This window comes from Martes martes, assembly GCF_963455335.1.
Source record: "Martes martes genome assembly, chromosome: 4".
In the NCBI taxonomy this organism is placed as follows: Eukaryota; Metazoa; Chordata; class Mammalia; order Carnivora; family Mustelidae; genus Martes; species Martes martes.
The window spans coordinates 156,860,238-156,872,445 of record NC_137891.1 but is presented as its reverse complement, the minus strand read 5'-3'; the positions used below and the strand labels follow the sequence as shown (position 1 = coordinate 156,872,445).

General features: G+C 42.9%; 1 pseudogene across 1 annotated transcript; it reads right to left on the bottom strand.

The window, feature by feature from the left end:
- Positions 1-2,097, bottom strand: LOC308340734 (HIG1 domain family member 1A, mitochondrial-like; annotated as a pseudogene). Its single transcript has 2 exons — positions 2,017-2,097; positions 1-297 (listed from the first exon to the last, which is right to left on the bottom strand). The product of its transcript is annotated as an HIG1 domain family member 1A, mitochondrial-like (transcript).
- Between the last annotated feature and the right edge of the window lie 10,111 nt (positions 2,098-12,208).

Below are 12,208 nucleotides of genomic sequence, written 5' to 3'. Positions count from 1 at the left end.
CTATGGTTTAGGCTTTGCCCAGAATTCCTTATACATGAACTAGCCCATACCTAGGGTCATTGCTCCCACAACAAAGCCTTGGGCTGCCATATGCACGTGGATCAGGTGAATAGACATTTTAGTATTTCCCTTGTTCTTCAGTTTATGTAATCCATATACAACAATTGTTGCAAACCCCGCCATTCCAATGGGAACAAACGGTGCCTCTCTAGCTTTTCGGATAAATTTAGATCCCTGATCTTCATCATACGAAGGAGAAACATCTGTGCCAGTTGACGTAGTGACTGAAGAATCCTCCTACCGTGACAGGACTTAGGCTCTAACTCATCATGTGACTCTTGATCTCAGGGTTGTGAGTTCAAGCCCAACATGGCACAGAGAGATTACTTAAAAAAGAAAGATAAATACCAATGAATATGGAAAAACATATGCACAAGTGATTATTTTTAATAATGCAGTATTATTTTTTAGAAGATTTATTTATTTATTTGACAGGTAAGTGGAAGGGCAGAAGGTCTAGAGAGAACCCTGAAGCAGACCTCCCAGTGAGCTCGGAGCCGGATGTGGAGCTTGATCCCAGGATCCCAAGAGTTCATGACCTGAGCTGAAAGGAAGTCAGCTGCTTAACAGACTGAGCCACCCAGGCACCCCAGATGCAGTACTATCTGTAAAAGCAAAATGCTGCTAAATAATTTAAATAATTTAATAATTATTTATTAAATAATTTAATTAAATTAATTAATTTAATTAAATAATATAAATTATTAATAATTTAATAATTAATAATAATTTAATTTAAATTCCTACCTACAGGGTCTATTTACAGTTTATCTGCATAGTGGAGTAGTATGAAGCCAAAAAAAAAAGAATGAGGGAGATCTCTAAAGACTGATATTGAACAATTTCCAGGATACATTATTGGGTGAAACAAGTAAGGTGAGGTGTATCTTTTGTTAAGGGAAATAAACTAGGGGTGCCTGGGTGGCTGAGTCAGTTAAGCGCCTGCCTTCAGCTCAGGTCATGATCTCCAGGTCCTGGGATCAAGCCCCATGGCTCCCTGCTCAGCGGGAAGTCTTCCTTCTCTCTCTCTCCCTCTGCCCCTCCTCCCTGCTTGTTCTCTCTCTCTCTGTCTCTCAAATAAATAAAATATTTTCTATTTTGTTTATTTAAAAAAATTTTTTTAATAAAATCTTTTTCTTTTTTAAATGGGGGTGCACCTGGGTGGCTCAGTTGTTAAGTGGCAGCCTTAGGCTCAGGTCACAATCCCAGGGTCCTGGGATCAGAGGCCCACATGGGGCTCCCTGCTCAGCAGGGAGCCTGCTTCTCCCTCTGCTGCTCCCCTGCTTGTGTTCCCTCTCTCTCTCTCTGTCAAATAAATAAATAAATAAAATCTTAAAAAAAAAAAAAAAAGGGAAATAAGCTATGTGTTTGTTTGTCATTATTATAATTATTATTTCCAAACAGAATCACGGATTAAATCAGAAACTAATGAACACAGGGTAAGAGAGAATGAGGTGGAGAGGATGAGGGCCAGAGTGATTTCTCTGAGTTTATATATTTTTATAGTTTCAGCAGGCAGCTAAACGACTACATTTCCCAGCCTCCCCGGATTCTTATAATCACCATGTGACTAAGTTCAAGTTAAAGTAGAGGTGGAAATATTATAAGTAGATGTAAATGAAAGTATCCTAAGTCTCTGTAAAATATTTCTGAGACTATGGGGGGGTATGTGGTATGGTGAGCACTGCCTGATGAATCACAGACCTGTACCCCTGAAACAAATAATACATTATAGGTTAAAAAAAAAAAAAGTATTTCTGAGACTTTGAACAGGATGGAGTAACTCTTCCTTTACCTGTCCTTTACCTGCTTCCTGAGCGAGGCGCTGGGAGGTGGATGATAGCTGTAATGTCAGCAAACATCTTCCTGTGAGAATTGGGGTAAGGAGCCCTGATTTGCATCATTTGCCCATTTTTGTGGGTGTAAATATTCCCACCATGCCTGATTTCAAGCTACCAACTTGAAGTCACTAAAGATGAAGTTGAGAAGAGATACACACGTGAAGTGGCCAGCCCCAGCCATGTGCAGGTGGGTCATACATCGATGGCCATGTGCAGCCACAAGGGCAATAATTCGGTAAGGGGTACGTACACAAGGTAAAAAGATGTAAAATGTGGGCCGCTGGGTGGCTCAGTCAATTAAGTGTCTACCTTCAGCTTAGGTTGTGATCCGAGGGTCCTGGGATGGAGTCCCACACGGGGTTCCCTGCTTGGTGGGGAGTCTGCTTCTCCCTCGGCCTCTGCCTCCCTCTCTCTGTCTCTCATGAGTAAAATAAAATCTTTTTTAAAAAAGATGTAAAAAGTGACATCAAAAGTGTAAAATGTGGTAGGTGGGAGAGAGTAATAATGCTGAACTTTACAGTGGGATCAAACAAGTTATCAACTTAGATTATTCTAGAGAGAAGTTATTCTATGTAAGCCTCTTTGTTTTTAGTACAAGAGAACAAATCCACTTTACTTTTTTTTTTTTTTTTAACAGACAGAGAGAGATCACAAGTAGGCAGAGAGGCAGGCAGAGAGAGAGGGGGAAGCAGGCTCCCCGCTGAGCAGAGAGCCTGATATGGGGCTTGATTCCAGGACCCCGAGATCATGACCTGAGCCGAAGGCAGAGGCTTAACCCACTGAGCCACCCGCCCTACTTTTCTTTTTTATTTATTTATTTATTTGAGAGAGAGAGAGAATGAGAGAGAGAGCATGACAGGAGAGAGATCAGTGGGAGAAGCAGACTCCCTGCCGAGCAGAGAGCCCGACGTGGGACTCCATCCTGGGACTCCAGGATCATGACCTGAACTGAAGGCAGTCGCTTAATCAGTTGAGCCACCCAGGCACCCCCACACTTTATTTCAATAATAAGCTTTTCAGTAAGTTTTAATCCTTGAGGGGTAAAGCATCCCATGGATTCTGAGTCCAATGACCACAGCCTGAAGATTGCTTTGGAATTTGGCATGAACCATGCCACTGTTTCCATGGGTCCCAATTGTCCTTTCCCCAGATTACTCAGGTTTTTTGTTTGCCACAAGGAGTCACTATGTCATTCTTTGCTTTGTACATATAAGCGCATCTCTTGCCTAGAGAGCATTCAGTTTAATCTCTAGCACAAACTCCTTCAATTTTCAGAGCTGTGTTCTCCCTCTGTGCCAGAGACCTGCTTTTTGGCAGCAAAAATGGCCCTGAACCACAGCCTTTCAGATATTTGTCATTTTAGAAATCCTGTCCACAGGGGCTCCTGGGTGGCTAAGTCCAAAGAGTGTCTGCCTTTGGTTCAGGTCATGATCTCAGGGTCTTGGGATCAAGCCCCATGTCAGACACTCAGCTCAGCAGGGAGCCTGCTTCTCCCTCTCCTTCTCCCTCTGTGTTCTCTCTCTTTCTCCCAAATAAATAAATTTTAAAAAAGAAAGAAATCCTGTCCACAGCAGGTCTCCACAGGCTCCAAAATGGAGGAAAGAAATCTTTATAAGGTTTTCCTTTTCAAACATATTTAAAGCACATTTGAGGAAATGTTTATATCTATTAAATTGTAGTACTGGCTGTGTTTTTGTCCTCTGTACTTTTCTGTGGAGTCAGAAATAATTCATGATTTTTCCTTTTTTTTTTTTCTTTAAGAGAAAGAGAGAGAGAGAGAGAGAATGAGTCTTAAGCAAGTTCCATGCCCAGTGCGGAGCCCATCTCGGGGGTCAATCTTACAACCTCCAGATCATGACCTGAGCCGAAATTACGAATCTAACACTTAACCAACTGAGCCACCCAGGCACCCCTCATGACAAATTTTTAAAATAAAAATTAGAGGGGCGCCTAGGTGGCTCAGTCCTTAAGTGTCTGCCTTTGGCTCAGGTCATGATCTGTAGTCCTGGAATCAAGAGTGCTGCATTGAGCACCTCACATTTGGCTCCCTGATCAGTGGGGAGTCTCCTTCTCCTTCTGTCCATCCCCCTGCTCATGCTGTCTCTCACTTTCAAATAAATAAATAAAATCTTTTTTTTAAAGATTTTATTTATTTATTTGAGAGAGAGGCAGAGAGCAGGAGCAGGGAGGAGGAGAAGCAGGCTCCCCATTGAACAGGGAGCCCAATGTGGGGCTCCATTCCAGGACCCAGGGATCATGACCTGAGCCAAAGACAGATGCTTAACCAACTGAGCCACCCAGGCGCCCCCATAAATAAAATCATTAAAAAAAATAAAAATGAGAAATGAGGAAGGAGAGATGAGAAAAGTATGAAACTCTTACTATGGAAATTACTTCACCTAGTAAAAAACACATCTCGAAGTCTGATGTTTGAATCAATTTCAAGATTTGTGAAGCATTAATTATATGAGTCATTTTAAAAAAAAGGTCTAATGTGAAAATGAAGTCAAAATTGTACCAATGTAAATGCATCCATGGTGAAGATTCTTTAATGTGAAACTCAGTGAAGCTATTTGTTTGGTTATTTATTTATTTATTATTTTATTTATTTATTTGACAGACAGAGGTCATACACAGAGAGAAAGAGAAGCAGGCTCCCTGCTGAGCAGAGAGCTGGATGCAGGGCTCAATCCCAGGACCCTGGGATCATGACCTGAGCTGAAGGCAGAGGCTTTAACCCGCTGAGCCACCCAGGCACCCCTAAATAAATAAAATCTTTTTAAAAATGTCTATTTAGATCTTATGCCCATTTTATTTTATTTTATTTATGAGAGAGAGAGCATGCATGCATGTGCATGCCAGGGGTGGGAGGTAGGCAGAAAAAAAAAAAGTTATTTTTTTTCTTAAGGTTTTTATTTATTCAGTTGAGACAGAGAGAGCATGAGCAGGGGAGAGGGAAAAGCAGGCTCCCTGCTCAGGCAGGAGCCGTATGTGGGGCTCATTCCAAGGACCCTGGGATCATGACCTGAGCATGAGGGAGATGCTTAACCATCTGAGCCACCCAGGCGCCCCAGCAAAGAGAATCTTTTTTTTCTCTTTTTTTAGCAGAGAGAATCTTAAGCAGGCTCCATGCCCAGCAGAGAGCCTGATGTGGCGCTTCATCTCATGACCTTGAGTGACATCATGTCCTGAGCCAAAATCAAGATATGGATGCTTAACCAACTGAGCCACCCAGGTGTCCCAATCTTATGCCCATTTTAAAGTTTATTTATTTTTTAATAATCTCTATACCCAATGTGGGGCTCAAACTCACAATTCCAAGATGGAGAGTCACATGCTCTTCTGACCAAGTCACCAGGTGCCCTATTAAAATATTTTTAATTTGTTAGTATTTAGTTGCCTTTTTATTCTATATTTTGCTCATTTACATATTTTTCTCACTCTTATGAGGTTTGTCTAGCTTATTAAGACTTTCAAACAACTAATTTTTTTTTTTTGAAGTAGGTTCCACGCCCAGCCTGGGGTTGAACTCCCAGCCCTGAGATCAAGAGTCACATGCTCTACCCACTGAGCCAGCCAGGCACCCCTCCAAACAACTAAATTTTCTGAATTCTTTTTTAAATTTCTTTTTCACAGATTTCTGCCTTTTTCCTCCCTCTCTTATTTTGTTGAATCTCAACTTGTAGCTCTTTCCCAAATTATTGAACAATGTATCAGGAATGTTTTCAGCTGCAGGTTAAAGAAAACATGAATAAAGATGGCTTAAACAAACAGGTGGGTTTTTGTTTTGCTTTGTTTTGTTTTGTATTTACACATGGAGCCTTGATGGAGGTGGTTGCTGACTTTGATTCAACTGCTCACCCTCCAAGAACCCTTGGGCTCTTCTCTCCTACTTGGCTGCCCTGAGTGTGTTGGATTTTTGATCTTATGACTATCCGCCTACCTCATGATCACAAGGCAGCTGTCAGAACTCCAAAGGGAATATCCACATCCAAGGCAATAAAAAAGAGGGTGATATGTTACGAATAAACCATTGTCAATGTCATTTCATTCCCTCCTATTAGAAAAGAACATATCCTCCCCTCTCTCTCTGCCTGCCTCTCTGCCTACTTGTGTTCTCTGTCTGTCAAATAAATAAATAAAATCTTAAAAAAAAAAAAAAAAAAAAGGAAACAACATATCCTGCCCAGAAGCCCCCAGAACATTCCTGCTTATATCTCATTGGCCAGAACAGTGTCACATGGCCCGCTCTCATTGCATGGGAATCTAAGAAAGCGAGTTATTTAGTTCTTCCAGGCCCTAATGGAGACATGAGTAAGAGGCCGGGGATAGCTGTTGGGTTAGCCACCAACAGTGTGTGTGTGTCATAAACAACTGGGCTCGTTTGTTTTCAATCTTCCTTGTTTTCTTTATCATTTCCCGATGCCTTTGGGGTGAATCCTCATCCTGATGTTGTTGCTCATTGTCTTATTTGGGCTGTGACCATTCTGCTCTTCAGTCCATGTATGGATTTCAACTATTAAAACTTTCATAATTGGTATTTCCAACCGATTCTTCCTGTTTATTCCTGCCTTATATTAACAGTGTCCTCCCTTATTTTTTGAGGATATTTATGATGCTTACTTTAAACTCAGGTCCAGTAAGTCGGCCTCATCGAATATTAGTTTCTCAGTTTGCTTTTCTTTTCTTGCAAATGTGATCCCCTTTGAGTTCATATTACTTTGGGGATGTCAGTGAACTTGGCAGGAAAGGACTAAAGTCCAGACCCTAAGATATGGAGAAGGAGGTAGAGAAGTAACGTTTAAGGTTACCTGGTTCAGTCCTACCTAGCCAGGATGGAATCCTGGTCGGTGCTGCTGGCTTCCGAGCTCCTGCACAGCAGGGGGGCATGTGACTATCCACTCAGGGCCCTACGGAGTGGGGGTGGGGAGAGGAGGGGCAGGGCAGTGCGGAGCACTACTGAAAAATCTCCGTCAGCCTCACCCCCACCTCAGGCACCTGATCTTCCTCTCTTCTGGCTGCCATCACAGTCCCCACACCTGGCCCCAACCAGCCTCCCCACAGATTTCTCCATTTTTTATTTTAGTTTCTCAGATACTCAATCCCTTCTCCTATTTCTCCTCCTCCTCCTTCTTCTTTGCTGCTAGAATGCCAGTTCTAGGGCACGCTGGGTTGGCTCAGTCAGTTAAGCATCTGCCTTCAGCTCAGGTCATGATCCCGGAGTCCTGGGATCAAATCCCACATTGGGCTCCCTGCTTCATGGGGAGTCTGCTCTCCCTCTGCCCCTCACTCCACTCATGTGCTCTCTCCTCTCTTGCTCTCAAATAAATAAAATTTGAAAAAGAAAAGGATGCCATTTCCATCACCCCGCACCCATGATCATCAATTCATGGCCACCATTATTTCCTACATCCCTACCCCACACTGCTGGCCTGCTGAATTATCGGATTTTTTTTTTTACAGATTTTATTTATTTATTTGAGAGAGTGCTAAAGAGAGCACAAGCAGGAGGGAGGGGTAGAGAGAGAGGGAGAAGAAGACCCCCCCCATCCCGGAGGGAGCCTGCTATAGGACTTGATCCCAGGACCCTGGGATCATGACCTGAGCCAAAAGCAGATGCTTAACAACTGAGCCACTTGGGTGCCCCTATTCCCAGTTTTTTAAAAACCACAATCCAATCAAGATTCATGATTTGTGGGGTGCCTGGGTGGCTCAGTGGGTTAAAGCCTCTGCCTTCGGCTCAGGTCATGGTCCCAAGGTCCCACATCCTTCTCTCTGCTCAGCAGGGAGCCTGCTTCCTTCTCTCTCTGCCTGCCTCTCTGCCTACTTGTGATCTCTCTCTCTGTCAAATAAATAAATAAAATCGTAAAAAAAAAATTTTTTTTAAAGATCCATGATTTGTGTTTGGTTGTTGTTTGTATTATCTTTTTTTTTTCTTTTTTGTATTATCTTTTAATCTAGAACAGTCTTTTTTTTTTTAAGATTTTATTTATCTGAGATCACAAGTAGGCAGAAAGGCAGGCAGAGAGAGAGGGGGAAGCAGGCTCCCCACTGAGCAGAGAGCCCAACGCGGGCCTCGATCCCAGGACCCCAGGACCGTGACCTGAGCCAAAGGCAGAGGCTCAACCCACTGAGCCACCCAGGCGCTCCTCTGAAACAGTCTTTATACTTTTTTCTTGGTAGGAACTTTTTGAAGAAACTGGGCTAAATATCTTTTTTTTTTTTTTAAGATTTTATTTATTTATTTGTCAGAGAGTGTGCACAAGCAGACAGAGTGGCAGGCAGAGGCAGAGGGAGAAGCAGGCTCCCTGTTGAGCAAGGAACCTGGTGGGACTCGATCCTAGGAGGCTGGGATTATGACCCGAGCCGAAGGCAGCCACTTAACCAACTGAGCCACCCAGGCGTCCCCAGGCTAAATATCTTGTAAAGTGTCCTGCATTCTAAATTTGCCCCATTATCCCTCCTGGTGTTGTTCAGTTCGTTCCTCCGTCCCTTGCATTTCCTGGAAGCAGGAAGTCAAGTCTAGGGGCTAGACTGGATTTAGGTTATACATTTTTGGCATTGTTATCTCTTGGATGATGCTGTGTAGTTCATATTATAGCCTATCAGGAGACACATAATGTCAGGTCGCCCATAACTGGTGATGCTAAGTTTGATCACTTGGTTGCAGTAGGGACTGCCACATCATCCATATAAAGGTATGCTTTCCCTTTGTAAACTGTCAGCGCAAATTACTTATGGGGCAATACTCTGGCATCCTGCAAACATCCTGTACTCAGTAACCTTTCACCTACCACCCACTAAATCATTTATTTCATTGGGAGTTATAGTATAGTTCCAGAGGTTTTCTTTTTTAATTTCAATGCCCTTATTTAAAAAGTTTTTGTTATTTTTGTCCAATTATGTCTGTTACTTTTTATATATTGCTCTATATTTTCACAATGATTTTTTTAAGATTTTATTTTATTATTTTTTTTAAAGATTTTATTGATTTATTTGGCAGGCAGAGATCACAAGTAGGCAGAAAGGCAGGCAGAGAGAGAGGGGGAAGCAGGCTCCCCGCTGAGCAGAGAGCCCAATGCGGGGCTTGATCCAAGGACTCTGACATCATGACCTGAGCCAAAGGCAGAGGCTTAACTCACTGAGCTACCCAGGCGCCCCTAAGATTTTATTTTTCAGTAATCTCAATACCCAACGTGGGGCTCAAATTCACACCCCCGAAACCAAGAGTCATGTGCTCTACCAACTGAGCCAGCTGGCACCCCACAATGATTTATTTTTTAATTCTTTCTTTTCAATATTAAGCATAGCAATTTTATAGATTCTGATTGTTCTATTACCAGTTCAAGGAGCAGAGAGGGCCTTTTTTTTTTTCTGTCATGGTAATGTGTCTGTGGTCATATCCTAGAGTTCCTGACATATGTATCCGTAATCTAATGGCTTTGTATTTTCTAAGTTCTTAAAGGTTTCATTATTCTCAGACCATGGGCCTCTCCAGGGTCAGCTTCCCTTGCTGCTCTGACTTCTGTCTTCCTTTTTAGCACAAAGGAATTCTCGACTTTGAGAACTGAGTTTCCTGTGGGTTTTACTGATTTTGGACCACTCCATGTTAATTAATTTTTTAAAAGATTTTTTTTATTTATTTGAGAGCAAGACAGAGAGCCTGAGCAGGGGGACAGGCAGAAGGGGTAGCAGATTCCCCGCTGAGCATGAACCCTTACTGGGGCCTGGATCCCAAGACCCTGAGATCATGACCTGAGTCAAAGTCAGACAGACACTCAACCAACTGAGCCACCTGGGTGCTCCTTTCCATGTTAATTTCTTGACTTTCGGTTCCTACAACGGGAGGCAAGGAGGTTTATTATCAATGTAGGGCCAGGAAAAATTCACTGGATCTGGTCCCTAGGTTGAGGAACTGGAAATAAGGCCTCCTGGAAAACCCATGTGCCCCAAGGGTTCCACATAGGCCTTGGGAAGCCACATGGAAGTTTGCAACCGCCTGGACCCACAGGTAGAAAAAGCAAAAAAGGTAGGAATGGGTCCAAATTTACATCAGCTTCCTAACACAGGAGGTAGAGAAAATAACATAATGCACACTCATGTATAAGCATGATTCATGTAAAAAAATAAAAAGTTCTATTTTGCTGCAATACCCTCTCTAATCTCATTACCCTCTCTGCCAGAGGCAACTGCTCTCCCAAATCTTTAGTGTTTATCTTTCGCAAATATATCCTTATTCTTTCATTACATATGTATATATCCCTAAGCAATATCCCACTTCTACTCTCTCTAGTTAGGCTCTTACCCTCAATAGTTCACCAAGATTGTTCAAGGTCATCAATGACTTAAGTGCTAACAAAGGATATTTCTATTACCTCATCTTACCTGCCCTTTCCACAGCTCTCCTGATTTCCTTCCTCCTTCCTCACTCCTTCCTAGGCTTCTACTCCCTGGTTTTCCTCAGCCTTCAAACAACCCTAATCTCATATCCTTTGCTGCTTCTCCTCTACCCTACCTCAAAATGCTGGCCTGCTCCATGGCTCAGTTACGCATGTTCTTCTAGATCCCATTCAGTTCCATGACAGTTAAATACATCTACATAAAAATGGCTACCAAATCTCTATCTCTGGCCTTGATCTCTCCCTGAGCTCTAAGCTTGTATATTCACTGCTCACTTGACACTTACACTCTCAAGTCTTGCAGACATCTCATACTCAATATGACCATAATGAAACTTACACCCCATATACGCACCTGTTTCCTTCACAACCCCACTCCCCCATTTCAGGAAATAGTTCATCATCTACCTACCCAGTTGTTCTAGCCAGAAACCAGTGATCAACCATTATTACTTCTCCTTCACACCCATATCCAACCCATCAACAAGACCTATCCATTCCATCTCCTAAAATTTAAGCCATTCTCTTAGCTACATTTCCATTATCCCTTCCCCAGGCTAGGCCAGCATAATCTCTTGCCTACTAAATGATCTCATTTCCAACCTATCCTTTTCAAATCAGTTGTCCATATATCAGAAAGCCTGACATACATAAAATCAAATGTTACTCAGATCTTGTCACTCCTCTGTGTAAAATTCTTCAAAGACTTTTCATTTACTAAGAGAATTATTACATGGGCTAGAAGATGCTGCATGCTTTCACCCCTCTCCCCCCTCCTCTTGCTTTCCAGCCTCAAAGGCGTCTTTCAGTTCTACGAACAAGATTAAGTTCTTTCCTGCTTCAGGGCCTTTGCACACGCCATCCTCTGATCTTAGCCTGGGATGCTCTCCACCTTTCTGCCCTCCACTTTGAGTTTGTTCCTTCTTGTTCTCTAGACTCCGGTTAGATATCACTTCAAAGATTTCTTTCCTGGACACTTTATCTAAAGTAAGTTCCTGGGCAGCTCGGTGGCTCAGTCCTTAAGCATCTGCCTTTGGCTCAGGTCATGATCCCAGGGTTCTGGGACAGAGTCCCACATAGGGCTCCTTGCTCAGCAGAAGCCTGCTTTTCCCTCTCCTACTCCCCCTGCTTTTGTTCCCTGTGTCAAATAAATAAATAAAATCTTTTAAAAAATCGTAATAAAGGAAGCTCATCCATTATTTTCTCTCTCAGATCTCAGTTTCCTTCAGAGCACTTCCCACAACTTGTAATTTACTTGTTACTTCGTTTTGTTTCCTGTTCACATTAGAAACGTTAGATCAAGAAGGGCGCAACTATGTCTTGTTCACTATTATCTTTAGCACTCAACACCATGCCTAGCACGTGGTAGACAGTAAAAGCCCAGGTAATGTGTCTCCTGGGCACTCTAAAACATAGCTCCTCATTTAAATTTCGCAATAAACATAGTTCCTCATTTAAATTTCGCAGTAACTCCGTGAAGGTGAAAGCACAATCCAGGCTCCTGCCTTCGGCTTGGGTCATGATCCCAGGGTCCTAGAATCAAGCCCCATGTGGGGCTCCCTGCTCAGCGGGGAGCCTGCTTCTCCCTCTCCCACTCCCCCCCTGATTGTGCTTTCTCTCTGTCAAATAAATAAAATCTTTAAAAAGAGAGAGAAAGAGAAAGAACGTTCCTCATTGCTCAAAGGAAAGCACGAGTCCAGTTTCTCAACTAGTAACTGAAGAAGTCGCGATTTAAACCCCTGTCGGAAGGACCCTCTGGTCTCGGTCTCAAACACCATACTGGAGTTTCTCAGCTTGGGGGAAACCAGCAGCATACATAGCTTCCCGCCTTACGCAGGGAAAAGGAACTCTCCCGTCCCGGAAGCTTCCCAAGTTCCCAGTAGGCCCAGCGCGCGAGGGTGTGGCTGG